At 42.8% G+C, this 21444-nt stretch overlaps 1 long non-coding RNA gene across 1 annotated transcript; it reads left to right on the top strand.

Annotated features, from left to right (window-relative positions):
- The first annotated feature begins 1751 nt into the window (after positions 1-1751).
- Positions 1752-13612, top strand: LOC106610573 (uncharacterized). The gene is made up of 2 exons (XR_014393020.1): positions 1752-3880; positions 10030-13612. It is a non-coding gene; the product is annotated as an uncharacterized LOC106610573 (long non-coding RNA).
- The last annotated feature ends 7832 nt before the right edge of the window (positions 13613-21444 follow it).

The following is a 21444-nucleotide window of genomic DNA, read 5'->3' as shown; positions in this document are numbered from 1 at the left end:
TCACTGCAGAACATCCATCAAATCAAGAATATCTTTTTTTTTTTTTAATCATGGTTTTGCTAAATAGAATCTAAACTTTTAGTTACTTGAATGAATGGGATGAATGTGAATGGAGGCCTGTAGTATAAACCTGAATTGAGGTCTGTAGTATAAACCTGATTGGAGGCCTGTAGTATAAACATGAATGGAGGCCTGTAGTATAAACCTGATTGGAGGCCTGTAGTATAAACCTGATTGGAGGCCTGTAGTATAAACCTGAATTGAGGTCTGTAGTATAAACCTGATTGGAGGCCTGTAGTATAAACATGAATGGAGGCCTGTAGTATAAACCTGAATTGAGGTCTGTAGTATAAACCTGATTGGAGGCCTGTAGTATAAACATGAATGGAGGCCTGTAGTATAAACCTGAATGGAGGCCTGTAGTATAAACCTGATTGGAGGCCTGTAGTATAAACCTTGAATGGAGGCCTGTAGTATAAATTTGAATGGAGGCCTGTAGTATAAACCTGAATGGAGGCCTGTAGTATAAACATGAATGGAGGCCTGTAGTATAAACCTGATTGGAGGCCTGTAGTATAAACCTGAATGGAGGCCTGTAGTATAAATTTGAATGGAGGCCTGTAGTATAAATTTGAATGGAGGCCTGTAGTATAAACATGAATGGAGGCCTGTAGTATAAACATGAATGGAGGTCTGTAGTATAAACCCGAATGGAGGCCTGTAGTATAAACTTGAATGGAGGCCTGTAGTATAAATTTGAATGGAGGCCTGTAGTATAAACATGAATGGAGGCCTGTAGTATAAACATGAATGGAGGCCTGTAGTATAAACATGAATGGAGGCCTGTAGTATAAATTTGAATGGAGGCCTGTAGTATAAACCTGAATGGAGGCCTGTAGTATAAACCTGAATGGAGGCCTGTAGTATAAACCTGAATGGAGGCCTGTAGTATAAACCTGAATGGAGGCCTGTAGTATAAACCTGAATGGAGGCCTGTAGTATAAACCTGAATGGAGACCTGTAGTATAAACATGAATGGAGGCCTGTAGTATAAACCTGAATGGAGGCCTGTAGTATAAACCTGAATGGAGGTCTGTAGTATAAACCTGAATGGAGGCCTGTAGTATAAACCTGAATGGAGGCCTGTAGTATAAACATGAATGGAGGCCTGTAGTATAAACCTGAATGGAGGTCTGTAGTATAAACATGAATGGAGGTCTGTAGTATAAACCTGAATGGAGGCCTGTAGTATAAACCTGAATGGAGGCCTGTAGTATAAACCTGAATGGAGGCCTGTAGTATAAACCTGAATGGAGGCCTGTAGTATAAACCTGATTGGAGGCCTGTAGTATAAACCTGATTGGAGGCCTGTAGTATAAACCTGATTGGAGGCCTGTAGTATAAACCTGAATGGAGGCCTGTAGTATAAACCTGAATGGAGGCCTGTAGTATAAACATGAATGGAGGCCTGTAGTATAAACCTGAATGGAGGCCTGTAGTATAAACATGAATGGAGGCCTGTAGTATAAACCTGAATGGAGGCCTGTAGTATAAACATGAATGGAGGCCTGTAGTATAAACATGATTGGAGGCCTGTAGTATAAACCTGAATGGAGGCCTGTAGTATAAACCTGAATGGAGGTCTGTAGTATAAACATGAATGGAGGCCTGTAGTATAAACCTGAATGGAGGCCTGTAGTATAAACCTGAATGGAGGCCTGTAGTATAAACCTGAATGGAGGCCTGTAGTATAAACCTGAATGGAGGCCTGTAGTATAAACCTGAATGGAGGCCTGTAGTATAAACCTGAATGGAGGCCTGTAGTATAAACCTGATTGGAGGCCTGTAGTATAAACATGATTGGAGGCCTGTAGTATAAACCTGAATGGAGGCCTGTAGTATAAACCTGAATGGAGGCCTGTAGTATAAACCTGAATGGAGGCCTGTAGTATAAACCTGAATGGAGGTCTGTAGTATAAACATGAATGGAGGCCTGTAGTATAAACCTGATTGGAGGCCTGTAGTATAAACATGATTGGAGGCCTGTAGTATAAACATGAATGGAGGCCTGTAGTATAAACCTGAATGGAGGCCTGTAGTATAAACCTGATTGGAGGCCTGTAGTATAAACCTGAATGGAGGCCTGTAGTATAAACCTGAATGGAGGCCTGTAGTATAAACCTCTAAGTGTTGAACTGGGTGACGTACATCTACACTGAACAAAAATAGAAACGATTCAACAATTTACAGAGTTTTTATAACTTTTATTTAACTAGGCAAGTCAGTTAAGAACAAATTCTTATTTACAATGACGGCCTAACGGGGAACAGTGGGCTAACTGCCTTGTGCAGGGTACTTGTCAGCTCGGGATTCGATCCAGCAACCTTTCGGTTACTGACCCAACACACACTAACCACTAGGCTACCAGACGCACAGTTCATATGAGGAAATCGGTCAATTGAAATAAATTCATTAGACCCTAATCTGTATTAAATGGAACACACTGTCGTACATGTCGATCCAGAGCACCCCAAACATGCTCAATGGGCGACATGTCTGGTGAGTTTGCAGGCCATGGAAGAACTGGGACGTTTTCATCTTCCAGGAATTGTGTACAGATCCTTGCGACATGGGGCCGTGCATTATTATACTGAAACACGAGGTGATGGCGGTGGATGAATGGCACGACAATGGACCTCAGGATCTCGTCACGGTATCTCTGTGTGTTCAAATTTCCATCTATATAACGCAATTGTGTTTGTTGTCTGTAGGTTATGCCCAGTGGTGTAAAAATACTTGAAAGTACTAAAATAGTTTTTTTGGGGTATCTACTTTACTATTTATATTTGACAACTTTTACTTCACTATATTCCTAAAGAAAATAATGTACTTTTTACTCCTTACATTTTCCCTGACACCCAAAACACTGTTACATTAGCAGCATTTAGGCTGTTACCACTTTGAAGAGCTGAGACAGAATGGCTCTATAAGGAATTGGAACATATAGGACCAAGCCCTGCTATCATTATAATCGAATCAGAAGCAGATATGAGCGTTATTCTCGGACTAGAAGATAATGGTGAAGAACGGTCTAGGGAAGTTATTTTCATATAGAGAGGAAGGGACTCTATACGTTAAGCAAAGACAGAATCCTATAAAGAGAGGACTGTAATATGAGAATTTAGTATTTTTCAATGGAAGGGCTCGGCCCTGTTGCGTGTGTAATAGGGTCCTTCCATGGAAGGGCTCGGCTTTGGCTACTCTGTATTAAAGTCTATATTGAATTCACAAAGTTCTTGCAAGAGTATTATGTTCTTAAGACAATTTTCCACGACAATTGTTATTCTGGAAAGGGTAACATGCCAAAGCGTACATTAAGCAGAGCGAACAAGCAGGAACAGCCAAGGCCATGAGTACATTTACAACAGCTAACATTCCAATGTCAGAACGACATAGGAAGGGGCTGAAACCTGAACATACAATGCATTTCTTTGTGTGTAACATGAAGAGGTCCTGCCACCATTATAACCTAAAAAGGAATCAGAGATGGGCGTTATTGGGCGTGAACAAGCGTTATTGAGCGTGGGGGAAGTAACTTTTACATATGGAATGTACTCCCATACTCTATGTGTATAACAGCAGAGCCGATGCTCAGGAAAGGCAGTTGATCCATCGACCGGCTCGGCTTTGCAACTCTGTATTAAAGTCTATATTGAATTCACAAAGTTCTTGCAAGAGTATTATATTCTTAAGACAATTTCCCACTACATATTTGGCGAGCTTGCCAGGAGATCGAAGAGACCTCGGACAGTGTCGTTCTTGGCTGGTGACGGTTTCTCTGGACAATCTCACAAACGGGTGGCCACCCAACTATAAACAGGTAAGCTTGTTCTTACGATAGTTTGAAATGTTTGTGTAGATTGCTTCAGGGATTCTGTCTCAGCGGAGGGGACGTCACGTAGGTCTCTCTTTAAAAACTCCTAAAAACACAGAAATACTAAGAGCTTTTGAATTCAATAGAACTGCATGCATCCATGAATTTTGGGGGGTTGTTAAATGTAATTAAATATGTACATCTGTGAGGGCTAAAAAAAGTGTGGTAAACTGTGAACTTTGCTGGTGTCGGGTGTTTAGCGGAGGGGGCTTGCGCCTGCGCTGATCGGGCAAAACAAATAAATAAGTAAATTCACAATATCGCCCCAAGATGGGGGTCGGTCTGGGTGAATAGTTAGAGAGCAGGAAAACGTCGACCCGATTAGGTTCACCACCTACAGATAAAACGCTCCGTCTAGCTAACGGGGTCGGGGTCTGAATGAGTGAAAAATAAAGGCCTTGAATGAGTGAAAGTTTCTCTGGAGTGGGAGTGAAACAGGGCAGGGAGAAATAAAGATTGTGTGTGTGTGTGTCGGTCGGTGGAATGGAAGAGGAATGCGCAAGCCTTTCTGTGACAATAGATCGAGTGTAATAGGAAAAGGATTGCGTATAGAGCATGCTGGGAAGAAAAAAATAAATGAAAGGATATTGATTAAAAGGAAACTATGAAAAGGTAGAACATTTACATAATACAGGTGTTAAATAACAATTCTGGAATGCATAGAACTTGTTGAATAAAGTATTAAATAAGCCACATATAGTATATACTGGTGTGTGAAGTAGAGCGATTAAAACCTACAGATAAGGCATAAGATATATACTATATGGTAAAAACAATTAACTCAGGCTATTTAGAATAAATAGTATCAACAAATACATAGAGAACAGCATCATGGTATAGGTCTATAGAACCTACTAGAGATATTACTGCACCATAAAGGACAGTATGGGGGAAGCAGTGGCCAACTAAACACTTTGAAGCTGCAGGACCCTAATGGAGCTGCAGCCTGGGAAAGGACGAGAAGAGTCAGATTACAATAGGAGAGAGAGAGAGAGAGAGAGAGAGAGAGAGAGACAGAGAGAGAGAGAGAGAGACAGAGAGAGAGAGTAGAGGGAACAGAGAGAGAGAGTAGAGGGAACAGAGAGAGAGAGAGAGTAGAGGGAACAGAGAGAGAGAGAGAGTAGAGGGAACAGAGAGAGAGAGAGAGTAGAGGGAACAGAGAGAGAGAGAGAGTGTAGAGGGAACAGAGAGAGAGAGAGTAGAGGGAACAGAGAGACAGAGAGAGAGACAGAGAGAGAGACAGAGAGAGACAGAGAGAGAGAGAGAGAGAGAGAGAGAGAGAGAGAGAGAGAGAGAGAGGGGTCTGGAGAAATCTGGTAAAGTAGGACCTAGGACTGAGAATAAATAGAGTGAAACAGGAGCAAAACAATAAGTAATAATAAGGATAGGATAAAGTGAGTGAATAAATATAAATGAGAAGGATAGACATTACAAAGAATTAAAAACAAAAGGAAAAAAAATATCAAGGAGGATTTAACAAGTTAAGGCTAAACTATAGACCATCATTAAAATGAATAGGACACCGGTAGAGATTTTGGGGACTAGATACCCCCTAAGTAAAAAAGAAATAATAAAAACGTCTATAAAATGGGAAAAACGCACCAGAAAATTAAACACCAAATGGCCCGCAGTGGGAACGTTGGATGTCACTGTGTGTGAGGAAATGGAAACGCTGATAAAGAACTATAAACCCAAGGACAAGAAACAAAAAAGGAAAAATAAACGAGAAAGAGAAAACGAAATACTAAAAATGTTTAAGGAAGAAAGAGTGGGTTTGTTACAAAGCATGAAGACAGCAAGAGAAGTACTAAAGAAGAACGATAACACAAGCAAAGAGAAAACGGAGTGGGGGACCAGCCCCCCGCCGTATTCCGATGGACAGTTTCCCATGATAACTGGACACGTGGAAATAAAAGGGGAAGTGGAAGTGACGGAAGAAAAGGAAGGGATCACCACACCTAGAGCAACGTGTGCACCTTCACATTCAACAGAACAAGGCAAGAAAATAACTATGAAGCATATAGGAACAAAAGAAGAAGGTTTCGATTGCTATAGTGGCCTGAGGAAAGCCCTAACAGCAATGGAAACGGAAATAGGAGAAAGGGAGACGTCAGAGCTGCAAACAAAAATAACAAAAGACCAAACGGAGGGCAACTCCAGGAAAAGCCAAAACACACTAGCAGAATGGGCATCAGGTAATAGTCCGAGCGAGGCGGAAGAGGAAGAGGAAGAGGAAGAGAATGATCCATCCTGTAGGGTACAAATAGAGAGAGAAGGACAAATAGTGGCACAAAGAATAGAAGAGAAACTGGGACGGTCAAAATCAACACACGAAGAAAACATAAGAAGGCAAGAAAGACAGGATGAGGCCTTGGCCCGTAGTATGAATGAGAGCCTGAGAAATGAGCCTGCAGGGAAATATTGCAGGGCTCGTAGGAATGGGTCTAGGAAAGAATCTGGTTATTATGAAAAACAGTGGCAGATCCTGATAAAAGGAGAGCAAGGACACTATATACCATGGGCTGCACAGGACATGGAGGGGTTGGTTTTCCGCTTGCCAGATCTCCATGAGGGAGCAGGGAAGTGGATCAGAACCTTTGAAGAATACACGATGGGGAAATTGGTGGTGGTGGGTGACATAAAGGCATTACTAGGGAGGGTGACGAGCGTGCAGAAACTGAGAGAAATCATGCAGGATGGTGCGATCAACGGCACAGATTGGGAGGTGACGAAGGATGGACTGATGTTCGACAGGTATAGACCTGCCGTCTGGCGTGCATTAAGGGCAGCATACCCAACGAAGTTTGACCTCAAAGCTCTGAGAGGTGAAGCTATTGGAGCTACAGAAAACCCGGCCACGTACTTACATGGACATTTGGAAAGATGGAGAATGGAAACAGAACAAGATCCAGAAGGAAATGAACTAATGACAGCAATGTTCCGAACTTCTGTGATGGAAGCCATGCCCGAGCCGGTAAGGAACAGACTGGAGGATGTGGTGGGGCTTACTTCAAAACCTTACAAAGAGTTCTGTGACTATGTGATTCATGCCGTGGAAAAACACAGGAAGGACGAACAGAGACAGATTGAACAAGGAAAAGACATTCAGAGAAAGCTGGCCCAGTTGCAGCTGGATGAATTAACCAACAAAGGAAAGAAGAAAGTCCATGCCTCAGTAACCACCCCTGTGCCCGAGGTAGGAACAATGTCTGCCGTTTCCCCAGGAGGCCCGCAACCGTCAACCCCCAGGCGGGCCCAAATGCCTACCGTACTGCTAGTAGTAAATGTATACACACAGCCCCCTAATTGGAATGGTGGAAATAAACAACAGAAAAATACACAGGCAGATCAGAGAAAGGGACCCAGGAACCCTAGGGGGCCACCTGGTGTCTGTTGGGGTTGCCACCAATCAGGACACTCCAGACGAGAATGCCCTACAAACCCCTGGCAGGATCTGACTGGAGGAAACACAAACAACAGGCGGCCACCAACAAACAACAATCCAGGTGGCTGGCAGCCGCATACAAACGGGAATGGTGGATGGCCCGGCAACCAAAGCCAACCTTCGGGCCCTGTGAACCCATGGTCAGGGCCTAACCAAACATACTAGGGATGCCCAGAGAATCCTACAGGGGAGGGTCAGTTCCCAGTGATAACCACAAGAGCTGACCAAGAACCTATGCTGCAGGTTCAAATAGAGAACAGAGGCACACCCATGATGATAAATACTGGAGCCACTTACACATGTGTAAGTTCAAATTACGCCTCTCATCTCCCCATGTCCGGTAAATATGCCAAAACAATAGGATTCTCGGGAAATACGCAGCTAATTCCAATGACTGCTCCAATTCGTCTGACTGCTGATGATAAATCAGCCACAATTCCAATATTAGTATCGGATCAAAGACCCGTTAATCTGCTAGGAAGGGATGCTCTATGCAAAATGGGAATGCAAATTAAATGTTCTCCCGAGGGGGTATTAATAGAAAGAATAGGACTACAATTACCAGTGATAGCTACAGGAGAAACAGCTAACGTATATTGGTCGGGAGGCATTGAGGCAGATATAGACAGAACTGTAAGCAGATGGGGCAGATTCATTCGAGCCCAAATACTTAAAGCAGCGAGGGGAGCAAAATCTGAATATCACTGCACAATGCAATATGACCCTCATCAGGATCCCGTGTTAGAGCAGCTATGGACTATGGGGGCAAATGCTAGGAAAGCACCAATGATGTCTCAGTATGTCATCATTGGAGAAACAGGGAGCGGCCATGGATGTGATGGACGGAGACGGATCTGAATTTGTGCAAAAAATGGTTCAACGTCTCCGACTCTGTCCCTCACATCACATCGCTGGTAAATCAGGAGTTCACATCAAGGGATCTAGGAACCTATGATGAAGAAAGCTAAGAGAAAGAGATGGGATGAAACAGACAATCCGTTGATTTTTTTCCCATTCAGAAGATAAGGCATTTATCAAGATAATAAACACTACAATGATGACTGGTGTTCCTAGGGAAATAGAGGTCAGTGCAGGCCAACAGGTAGTGTTGGGTGAAGGAATGGGATTTGATCAGTGAACTTAGAGAAGAAATGGAAAACATCATACCACCAGAGGTATGGTCACAACATGATACAGATGTTGGGCTAGTAAAATCAGCAAGTCCTGTGAACATCAAAGTTAAACCCGGATGCTAAACCCCCATGGATCAGCCCAGTATCCTATGAAGCCTGAAGCCGAAGAAGGGATATTGCACAGGATTGCCCTGCGGAAGGTCCAAACCCTCACACACTGTTGACTAATGTTCCCCATGATGCCAAATACTTTACCGTGATTGACTTGTGTGGAGCATTTTTTTAGTGTACCCCTGGCGGAAGATTGCAGGTATTTATTTGCATTTAGATTGTTAGGGTTTGACCAACAAAAAAAAACAACACATAGAATAAAATATAATTTAAGATTCATACGAATACTCCTTCTAAAAATTCTAGAGTGGGAAAAGGAGCAGAATAACTACGATAGTAATTTTAACAAACACCTTAAAGGAGGTGCAGGAATTAACGGGAGATGAGCGATACATGGAGTTAAATGATATAAAATAAATATTTATTTCGGTCCAAGGTGGAGAAGGAAGTATGAATTTGATGGAAGTTTGGATGGGTTAAAGTTGGGACTAATGGTAAGAAAGATGCATAAGGTATGTGGAGCCGAAATGAGAGATACAGTTGTAACATTGGTTTTAATCTTGCGATAGAGGAAAGGCAGAACGCTGTTAGAAAAGAGGTAATATTTTTTCCTATGAGTATGTGGCTGGAAGCGATTCTGGTCTGAATAATGGAATTGTAAAAGTTCTGTGATAAATTCTGGTTATTGAGTCGTGGTATTGATTGTTTAGTAACACCGGTGAATTGAACATTGCATGGAAAAATATCAAGTCATTAAAGTGAATTGCAGGTGGAGTTAATTTTATTTTTTACAGGGACGGTGCACATTAAACACAGTTGTGTATAATGGCAGGGTATTCCTAGCAAACAGAATGGGCCGGTTTGCAGACAAACTGAAGGGGTTTTTAAGCAATCTTGGGTCAAATTAGTCAAATAGTACGTTAAAATATGGGGTTTCATAGATTGGAAGTAAAATATTTTATCCAAGGGTAGTGTAAATTTAAGTAGCTATGGAATAAGACAGCAGACGGAGAAGTCCTCCCCTGCACTGCTGAGACCTTGATGGGTTGGAAGTAGCAGGAGGAGAGCATAAGCAAGGAAGAGAAGATAAAAGAGACACAGAAGAATTAGATAACGGTTAGTGAGTGGAGACCAGCATAGTTAAATTATAAACAGGTGAGGACAGAAATAATACTGGGACAGACAGAAAAGACATAATAAGAATAGAAGATAGGAAGAGAATTTAGTTTGGATCGCTTAACTTTAGGATATTAATTCATGGAGAGACTATCGGCTCCATAGGCATGTATTTTAGTTTTGATTTTAAGTTATGTTTTGGTAAAATTCGCTAGGAAAATATATGATAATTTTGTTGGAAGTAGTTAAATCTTAAAGCAGATAAGACACTTGACAGAGAATTGTTACAGGGTAGCTAAGGATGAATGCCCCAGGGAGAATTGGACATGTGGAAAATGAAAGGGGTGTCACGCTTGTCGTCGGTTAAAGAGGACCAAAACGCAGCAGGTATGTGAATGCTCATCTCGACGTTTTAATGAATACAAAATGAACACCAAAATAACAAACAGAAATAACGATCGACTGACAGTCTGCAAAGCATAAGGCTCAACACAGAACAATCTCCCACAAATAACAAACACACCCTAATATATGGGACTCTCAATCAAAGGCAGATAGACAACACCTGCCTTCAACTGAGAGTCCCAACCCCAATTAACCAAACATAGAAACAGACATACTAGACTAAACATAGAATACCTGAAAACCAAACAGTGCCCAAAAACCCCGGAATACTTAAATCAAATGCCCCTTCAACAAACACACCACCCCGAACCACATAAAACGAATACCCTCTGCCACGTCCTGACCAAACTACAATACCAATTGACCTTATACTGGCCAGGACGTGACAAGGGGGCAATCCTACAAGAGAAGGGCGGACATAAGGATAATTTACTAACCTTACCAAAGACACTGTCTAGATATGCAGCAAAATTGATACATGGCTTGAGCCATGTATAAATAGGGGGAGTATGGTAGAGCAGGCAATAGAACAGGTTAGGATAATTACTTAAACAAGAACATATTACTTAAACAAATTATTTTTTTGTAGAATATCCATTCCAACATTTGGAAATGGACTTATTGAACTATTCCGAATTGAGGGGAAGAAGGGGTGTTTAACAATAACAGATAAGCATAGCAAATGGGTAGAAGCGTTCCCAACTTACTTGGTGGACATGATTATGGTAAAAAAAAAATGAGGTCAAGATATTATCCCTAGTGTTGGTTTACTATTATCTATCTCTTTAAATGATGGATGACATTTTAGATAATCAGGTAGAGCCTATAGAATACCAGAGTTAGAGATACCGGAACAGGTAGACATAGAAGTTAAAGATATACTAGCAGAGCACATGAGAAGACTGTTTGTTAACCAAACCCGTATGTCCAAGATTTTGTGTCCAACAGGTGAATTACAGGAGAAGGTGATTCACTCAATCCAACCAGGAGACTGGGTGTGGATCCAGTCCCTGAGGAGAAAAGACAGGAAGCAACACCGTTGGGAAGACCCGTACCAGGTGCTGTTAAACCACTGCCTTTGCCATTAGAAAAGCTGAGAGAGTCACTTGGGTCCACGTTACCCACTGCAAGAAGGTATGTACACATATGAGCACTGCTGATCACACACAGAGTTAGGAGAAGAACCGAGTACCAACAGGGTCCGGGGGTTACCTCCTTAACGAAGATTCCCTATCCCGACCGTTCATCACTGTGTGTGCTCCTAGAGGTGTGAGTATGGGGTGGTACCTAGCAGAACGACTAAGGGCAGGAGAGGGTTGGCGGTTTTTGGGAAGAGTAGAGACTCTGAGCTGCATCATAGTCTAATCTTTCTGATACATTCAGATCCACCAGATTCCGGTACTAATCAAACGATACCGTTGTCATCGAGAAGAAGTAAAAGATAAACTATATAATACACTGATGAGTGACTTACAGAATAAGGAGTCAAAGAAGATCAAGATGTAGGATTTAAGGTAAACATTAAACAACTTCCTAGGAAAGCAGACAACTGTACAGGGACTGGGTGGGTCAGATTGAGGTACTCGGCCAACCCACCTAGGTTCACCTTAACTCCTGATGAGTACCAGTGTTATAGATACAAGAATGGCACCGAGAACTTGGATGATTTTAATAGCTGGAAAGTAATTGTTAATGTGACTGACTTAGGTTTGAAAGATGAATAGAAAATGCTTAACCTCATAGCACCTATAACTGATGTTGGGTGGGCTAGTACCAGCAAAGGACGCATACGACAGAAATTACCACAAAGGGTGGTTAGGAGCTTGCGCCCCGGGTTTATTGGTCCAACCAGTTCAAGTTAGTCATCAGAGGCCAGTTATAGGAGGCTAAAGTAGACACAGGAGGAGTTTTGACCAGGATGGGAGTAGCTTTGTCTAGATGGATGCTATTGGCATCCACAGGGAAGTTCCAGATGAATACAAAGCTATGAATCAAACATGTGAAGGCTTTAACACTACATTATTTTGGTGGTTGACAATAAATAGAAATGTGGATGGGATTAATGACATCTTTTATAATCAACAGAGATTCATGAATGAAACCGGGGATGCAGTAAAGAGGTTCTCTGACCAATTATCCACCACCTCCCTCATGACCTGGTAAAATAGACTGACTCTCGATATGTTACTGGGAAAAGAGGATGGTGTAGGTAGATTGATTAGGTTCATTGCTGTACGTACATTCCTGATAACACAGCTCATGTTTGGGAAATGGAAAAGTGTTGTTATGGGCTGCTTTCACCTGTATGATTGTGTTTGTGTTGTGTGGTTGTTGTTTGGTCCCGTGTGCGAGAGGTCTCATTTCCAGGGTTCTGGAGAGATTGATAACGGAGCAGATGGGCAACCGGAATGATGCCTTTGATGGAAGTGACCCCAGAGGACACTGAATCCAGCTCTGGGCAATGATCCTTGGTTTGCTGTTGAGGAAGTGATTGAATAAAGCTTATCCAAAATGTTCTTATATGTGTTGAATGTAGTGGCAGGTGGATGTGAAGGGTTTTAAGTTCTGGGACAAAGAGTCTGTCCCACACATGTTAGGTGTAGCCCCTGCCATAAGAAGGTCCTCTTTTTATACGTTTTTTTTAAATAATATGTTCTGAATTTATCCTGTGTACTATTTGTCTTTCCTGATGTGAGGGTTTGAAGTTCCTGGGTGACTGGTAGTCAACCTAGTACAAGTGAGGTGCAGCCGGAAGGACTTGAGGGTTTTTTAAACTAATCATTTAATCATTAAATCGAAAATGTACAATTGTGTTGAGTGACACCCTAGGGGGTGTCAAAAGGGGGAATCTCAAAATTTCCTTGAAATTTTAAGAACTTATGTATTCACACCTATCAGGTGTGAAAAGGGGGATTGTTAGGGTTTGACCAACTATTTGTTAGCATAACCTATATAAAATAACAGAGCAGCTATGCTATAATATGAAGTATATAAACTATAGATAATTGAGTACTGCTATATGTTAAGAGGAAGTGGCTCATGTGATGGTGGGTCATGTGGAAAGAATACTGATGCTTTAAAACAGGGTTTTGCAAGAGCTTTTTGCTGAACAACAGCAATAACAGGATATGGGTGAAATGTATGTGCATGGGGGTGTAAGGGTTTTAGAGAACTGTGCATTGTGCAGTCACAAGATGAGACATCCGCCAGGAAGCTGGAGTGCGTCTAGAGGTTGGGGCCAACCTGCACGCCAACGATAGGCTGGAATAAGTCTAAACCATATTCTAGCCTCTACTATGACAGGCCCTCAGGGAGAGGGAACTAAGTCTGTCCAGTATTTAAGGAAGAACTTGTAATGTCATACCAGATCTCTGTCTGCCCTGCGTGGTGTTACAGTGAGCCCGTATATACGAACCACATATTTACCATTCAAGTGTTTGCATTAATTAAAGTACAAAGAAATCAGAAGTTACTATGTGCTGACTATTTTGTTCTGATACCAGATTCGAATTGACGCGACCTGACAGGATTAAAAAAAAATACAAAATATCTATATATTCATAACGTAAAATAAAGAAATAGTGAAATACAGGCTATCGCGTCTATGGTTGTTGCAAATGCTTGTGTGTCGCCTACTGGTTAAATTCGTGTCTTTTCGCACGATTTGAACCACACAAAAATGCACAAAAACGCACGAAATCTGCTGAAATACATTTTGTACATATATGCGCGAATTGAATGTGAGGTTGGCCAGAAAGGAATCAGAGATGGGTGTTATTGGGCGTGAACAAGCAAAGAACTAGGGATGAAAGATAATGGTGACAGAAGGACTGAGGGAAGTAACTTTTACATATGGAATGTACTCCCATACTGTATGTATATAAAAGCAGAGCCTATGCTCAGGAAGGGCAGTTGATCCGCGGACTGGCTCGGCTTTGCTACTCTGTAAAGTCTATATTGAAATCACAAAGTTCTTGCAAGAGTATTATATTCTTAAGACAATTTTCCACGACATCATCCCTACTGCCTTTGATCTGGAGGACTCACTAAACAGAGAAAATCTCTGTTCATCCCTACTGCCTCTGATCTGGAGGACTCACTAAACACAAATGCTTCATCTGTAAATGATGTTTGAGTGTGCCCCTGGCTAGGGTCCAAAGTATAGACTACACAGTTGTTACAGGACACATTTGATTGCCTTCGTGTTCCTGTTCACTAATGACAGCCTTCCAGATGAGCTAAATGCCTTCTATGCTCACGTTGAGGCTAGCAACAATGAACCATTTATGAGAGCACCAGCTGTTCCGGATGATTGTGTGATTACACTCTGCGTAACTGATGTAAGACCTTTTTAAACAGGTTTACAACATTTACAAAACCGCAGGGCCAGATGGATTACCAGGATGCGTACTTAGAGCATGTGCAGACCAGTTTCTTCACTAACATGGTTCAACCTCTCCCTGACCCAGTCTGTAATACCTACATGTTTAACCTCTCCCTGACCCAGTCTGTAATACCTACATGTTTAACCTCTCCCTGACCCAGTCTGTAATACCTACATGTTTAACCTCTCCCTGACCCAGTCTGTAATACCTACATGTTTCAACCTGACCCAGTCTGTAATACCTACATGTTTAACCTCTCCCTGACCCAGTCTGTAATACCTACATGTTTCAACCTGACCCAGTCTGTAATACCTACATGTTTAACCTCTCCCTGACCCAGTCTGTAATACCTACATGTTTAACCTCTCCCTGACCCAGTCTGTAATACCTACATGTTTCAACCTGACCCAGTCTGTAATACCTACATGTATCAACCTGACCCAGTCTGTAATACCTACATGTTTAACCTCTCCCTGACTCAGTCTGTAATACCTACATGTTTAACCTCTCCCTGACCCAGTCTGTAATACCTACATGTTTCAACCTGACCCAGTCTGTAATACCTACATGTATCAACCTGACCCAGTCTGTAATACCTACATGTTTAACCTCTCCCTGACCCAGTCTGTAATACCTACATGTTTAACCTGTTAGGGCTAGGGGGCAGTATTTACACGGCCGGATAAAAAACGTACCCGATTTAAACTGGTTATTACTACTGCCCAGAAACTAGAATATGCATATAATTATTGGCTTCGGATAGAAAACACCCTAAAGTTTCTAAAACTGTTTGAATGGTGTCTGTGAGTATAACAGAACTCATATGGCAGGCAAAAACCTGAGAAGATTCTGTACAGGAAGTGCCCTGTCTGACCATTCCTTGGGCTTCTTGACTCTTCTTATTGAAAACTTAGGATCTTTGCTGTAACGTGACACTTCCTACGGCTCCCATAGGCTCTCAGAACCCGGAAAAAAGCTGAATGATGTCGAGGCAGCCCCTGGCTGAAAAACATTAGCGCCTTTGGTAAGTGGTCGATCAGAGGACAATGACACTGAGGCGCGTGCACGAGGCGACCCCATGTTTTTATTTTCTCTCTCTTTGTACTAAAACACAGATTCCCGGTTAGAATATTATCGCTTTTTTACGAGAAAAATGGCATAAAAATGTATTTTAAACAGCGGTTGACATGCTTCGAAGTACGGTAATGGAATATTTAGAATTTTTTTGTCACGAAACGCGTCGGGCGCGTCACCCTTCTTTACCCATCGGATAGTGTCTTGAACACACGAACAAGACGCCGCTATTTGGATATAACTATGGATTATTTTGAACCAAACCAACATTTGTTATTGAAGTAGAAGTCCTGGGAGTGCATTCTGACGAAGAACAGCAAAGGTAATAACATTTTTCTTATAGTAAATCTGACTTTGGTGAGGGCTAAACTTGGTGGGTGTCTAAATAGCTAGCCCTGTGATGCCGGGCTATCTACTTAGAATATTGCAAAATGTGCTTTCACCGAAAAGCTATTTTAAAATCGGACATAGCGAGTGCATAGAGGAGTTCTGTATCTATAATTCTTAAAATAATTGTTATGTTTTTTGTGAACGTTTATCGTGAGTAATTTAGTAAATTCACCGGAAGTTTGCGGGGGGTATGCTAGTTCTGAACGTCACATGCTAATGTAAAAAGCTGTTTTTTGATATAAATATGAACTTGATTGAACAAAACATGCATGTATTGTATAACATAATGTCCTAAGATTGTCATCTGATGAAGATCATCAAAGGTTAGTGCTGCATTTAGCTGTGGTTTGGGTTTATGTGACATTATATGCTAGCTTGAAAAATGGGTGTCTGATTATTTCTGGCTGGGTACTCTGCTGACATAATCTAATGTTTTGCTTTCGTTGTAAAGCCTTTTTGAAATCGGACAGTGTGGTTAGATTAACGAGAGTCTTGTCTTTAAAATGGTGTAAAATAGTCATATGTTTGAGAAATTGAAGTAATAGCATTTCTAAGGTATTTGAATAACGCGCCACGGGATTCCACTGGCTGTTACGTAGGTGGGACGAAATCGTCCCACTGGCCCTAGAGAAGTTATCCTGACCCAGTCTGTAATACCTACATGTATCAACCTGACCCAGTCTATAATACCTACATGTTTAACCTCTCCCTGACCCAGTCTGTAATACCTACATGGTTAACCTCTCCCTGACCCAGTCTGTGATACCTACATGTTTAACCTCTCCCTGACCCAGTCTGTAATACCTACATGTTTAACCCCTCCCTGACCCAGTCTGTAATACCTACATGTTTAACCTCTCCCTGACCCAGTCTGTAATACCTACATGTTTAACCTCTCCCTGACCGAGGCAGTAGTACCCACATGTTTCAAAAAGACCAGAAGAAGGTAGGAGTCTGCCAAGAATGTCAAGGTAACCTGTCTCAATTAATATTGCCCTGTAGCACTCGCATCTGTAGCCATTAAATGCATTGAAAGGGTGGTCTTGGCTCACATCAACACCATTATCCCAGAAATCCTAGACCCACTCCAATTCACATACTTCCCCAACCAGATCCACAGATTACGCAATCTCTATTGCACTTCAAGTTCCTCGGTGTCCACATCACTGAGGAATTATCATGGTCCAACGCACACCAACATAGTCGTCAACAACAACAACAACAACGCGACTTCACCCTCAGGCGGCGGAAAAAGATTCTGCATTGGGCCTACAGGTTCTACAGCTGCACCATCGAGAGCATCCTGACCGGCTGCATCACCACTTGGTGTAGGAGCAACGATAGCTTAGCTTGAGTCTGTATTGTAGACACCTATCGCTCTATAGTTGAATGTACAGACAACAGAAACAAAACTGTGTGTGTGTGTCTCAGATACTTTGACCTATAGTCTATATATATATATACACACACACACACACACACACACACACACACACACACACACACACACACACACACACTGTTTGTTTCTGTTGACATTCAACCATTAGAATTCAAAATGTGTAGAAGGGACCAATTCTCTACGGTTTCTATTTCTTTGCGACGCAGTTCCTTGTATAGTACAAGGTCCCTAGATTCAATCAGTGCTGCTTTACACCGACGATAAACAACAGCAGATTATTTATTTATTTTTTTGGTTTAGGTTGAACGTCGACGGTGTTACTGCGTTGGAGCGGTCAAATCGCCAAGCGTCTCCTATGGCGGACATCGGCTGCACCAGTAAAGAAGAAATCCCTTGCAGCCCTTTTTTTTAACCAGTTGGAAACCCTGTGTGTTTTTTATTCTACAACTCTATTAGGCTGATAGAGAGTTATGATTTCTACTGTATAGACTACACTTCCTGGTTCGGGAACTTCTAACGCGGGTGGGGTGTGGCTTCATGGCATGACCACAAGAGCAGACACCGACTTGACGGCTCCAACGCAGTACATGTCCGACGTTGTCTAAAGACAAAACAATTACAGTGACGATGAGAGGATAGATAGTAAGGTAAGAAATGGTATCACGAGGTAGGAGCACATGTCAATCATAACTTTGTACTTTAGTACCAGATGCTATTTATAGTGATATAACCTCATGTTGTTTATCTTTCAGATGAGTTCATCACTGACACCCGTTCAACAAGTAAGTAAACATGAGAGTTTACTGTGCATTAGGAAAGTATTCAGACCCCTTGACTTTTTCCACTTTTTTTTTTAACGTTACAGCGTTATTCTAAAATTGATAAAATATTTTTTTCCCCCTCATCAATCTACACACAACCCCATAATGACATCACAATACCCCATAATGACATCACAATACCCCATAATGACATCACAATACCCCATGATGACATCACAAGACCCCATAATGACAAAACAAAAACAGGTCTTTAGACATTTATACAAATTTATAAAGAAACAAAAAAATAGTATTCAGACCCTTTAACTCAGTACTTTGTTGAAGCACCTTCGGCAGTGATTACAGCCTCAAGTCTTCTTGGGTATGACGCTACAAGCTCGGCACACCTGTATTTGGGGAGTTTCTCCCATTCTTCTTTGTAGATCCTCTCAAGCTCTGTCAGGTTGGATGGGGAGCGTCGCTGAACAGCCATTTTCAGGTCTCTCCAGAGATGTTAGATCGGGTTCAAGTCCGGACTCTGGCTGGGCCACTCAAGGACATTCAGAGACTTGTCCCGAAGCCACTCCTGTGTTGTTTTGGCTGTGTGCTTAGGGTCATTGTCCTGTTGGAAGGTGAACCTTCACCCCAGTCTGAGGTCCTGGGCACTCTGTAGCAGGTTTTCATCAAGGATCTCTCTGTACTTTGCTCCATTCATCTTTCCCTCGATCCTGACTAGTCTTCCAGTCCCCGCCGCTGAAAAACATCCCCACAGCATGATGTTGCCACCACCATGCTTCACCGTAGGGATGGTGCCTGGTTTCCTCCAGACGTGACGCTTGGTATTCAGGCCAAAGAGTTCAATCTTGGTTTCATCAGACCAGAGAATCTTTTTTCTCATGGTCTGAGAGTCTTTAGGTGCTTTTTGGCAAACTCCAAGTGGTCTGTCATGTGCCTTTTACTGAGGAGTGGCTTCAATCTGGCCACTCTACCATAAAGGCCTGATTGGTGGAGTGCTGCAGAGATAGTTGTCCTTCTGGAAGGTTCTCCCATCTCCACAGAGGAACTCTGAAGCTCTGTCAGAGTGACCATTGGGTTCTTGGTCACCTCCTTGACCAAGGCCCTTCTCCCCCGATGGCTCAGTTTGGCCGGGACGCCAGCTCTAAGAGTCTTGGTGGTTCCAAACTTCTTCCATTTTAGAATTATGAAGGCCACTTGGTTCTTGGGGACCTTCAATGCTGCAGACAGTTTTTGGTACCCTTCCCCAGATCTGTGCCTCGACACAATCACTCTGGAAGACAGTAGTTAGTAGAACACTTCAACTGCGTCCCAAATAGTACACTGTTCCCTTTATAGTACACTGTCTGTCTGTCTGTCTGTCTGTCTGTCTGTCTGTCTGTCTGTCTGTCTGTCTGTCTGTCTGTCTGTCTGTCTGTCTGTCTGTCTGTCTGTCTGTCTGTCTGTCTGTCTGTCTGTCTGTCTGTCTGTCTGTCTGTCTGTCTGTCTTGTCTGTCTGTCTGTCTGTCTTCACAGTGTTTGTTGTCTCGTCCACCACCGTCTTCCTCCCTACCTGTCCAGACTGTTATCTGACCCAGACTATAACCACCATCCAGACTGTTATCTGACCTGCCCAGGGACTACAGTTGAAAACTAGCTAGCTGGCTAAATCTGGCACATTTACAGAAATGTTGATTGATGTGCAGTATCCCTGTCAAATACATTTTCAATAAATAAAATGAAAAGGCATGGAATGTATTTATCTCTGTGAATATGTGTCAGTCCATCATTGATAAGTGTGATTAGTTTAGTGTAGCTTTTACATTTTAGTCATTTAGCAGACACTCTTATCCAGAGTGACTTACAGTAGTGAATGCATACATTTCATAATTTTGTTTTCTCCGCACTGGCCCCCCCGTGGGAATCGAACCCACAACCCTGGCGTTGCAAACACCATGCTCTACCAACTGAGCCATACGGGACCTGCTGGTCATCTATGAATGTTTGAACATCTTAAAGAACAATCTGGTCTGAAATGGCCTTTTACTCTTATCTCCACCCAGCACAGCCAGAAGAGGACTGGCCACCCCTCAGAGCCTGGTTCCTCTCTAGATTTCTAATCTCCACCCAGCACAGCCAGAAGAGGACTGGCCACCCCTCAGAGCCTGGTTCCTCTCTAGGTTTCTAATCGCAACCCAGCACAGCCAGAAGAGGACTAGCCCACCTCTCAGAGCCTGGTTCCTCTCTAGGTTTCTAATCTCCACCCAGCACAGCCAGAAGAGGACTAGCCCACCTCTCAGAGCCTGGTTCCTCTCTAGGTTTCTAATCTCCACCCCTCAGAGTCTGGTTCCTCTCTAGGTTTCTAATCTCCACCCCTCAGAGCCTGGTTCCTCTCTAGGTTTCTAATCTCCACCCCTCAGAGCCTGGTTCCTCTCTAGGTTTCTAATCTCCACCCGGCACAGCCAGAAGAGGACTGGTCCACCTCTCAGAGCCTGGTTCCTCTCTAGGTTTCTAATCTCCACCAGGCACAGCCAGAAGAGGACTGTTCCACCCCTCAGAGCCTGGTTCCTTTCTAGGTTTCTAACCTCCACCAGGCACAGCCAGAAGAGGACTAGCCCACCCCTCAGAGCCTGGTTCCTCTCTAGGTTTCTAACCTCCACCAGGCACAGCCAGAAGAGGACTAGCCCACCCCTCAGAGCCTGGTTCCTCTCTAGGTTTCTAATCTCCACCAGGCACAGCCAGAAGAGGACTGGCCCACCCCTCATAGCCTGGTTCCTCTCTAGGTTTCTAATCTCCACCCAGCACAGCCAGAAGAGGACTAGCCCACCCCTCATAGCCTGGTTCCTCTCTAGGTTTCTAATCTCCACCCAGCACAGCCAGAAGAGGACTAGCCCACCCCTCAGAGCCTGGTTCCTCTCTAGGTTTCTAATCTCCACCCCTCAGAGCCTGGTTCCTCTCTAGGTTTCTAATCTCCACCCCTCATAGCCTGGTTCCTCTCTAGGTTTCTTCCTATCCACCGTGCTTCTACATCTGCATTGCTTGCTGTTTGGGGTTTTAGGCTGGGTTTCTGTATAAGCACTTTGTGACAGCACTCTGTTGTTGATGTAAAAAGGGCTTTATAAATACATGTAATTGATTTATTGATTGACCACAACAACACAGATATGACCGTTTGGCATCTTTCTGCCAAACATTGTTGTTGTCACACTGCCCTCTCCTGGTAGCACTGCAGAACATCACTTAATGATATCATAAAATAAAACATTTAAGAAAAACAATTCTTACCAGATAGAA

Source organism: Salmo salar, chromosome 08 (assembly GCF_965601325.2).
Source record: "Salmo salar chromosome 08, fSalSal1, whole genome shotgun sequence".
Taxonomy (NCBI): domain Eukaryota; kingdom Metazoa; phylum Chordata; class Actinopteri; order Salmoniformes; family Salmonidae; genus Salmo; species Salmo salar.
Note: the sequence above shows the minus strand (reverse complement) of the source record. Positions and strands in the feature narration are given on the sequence as shown.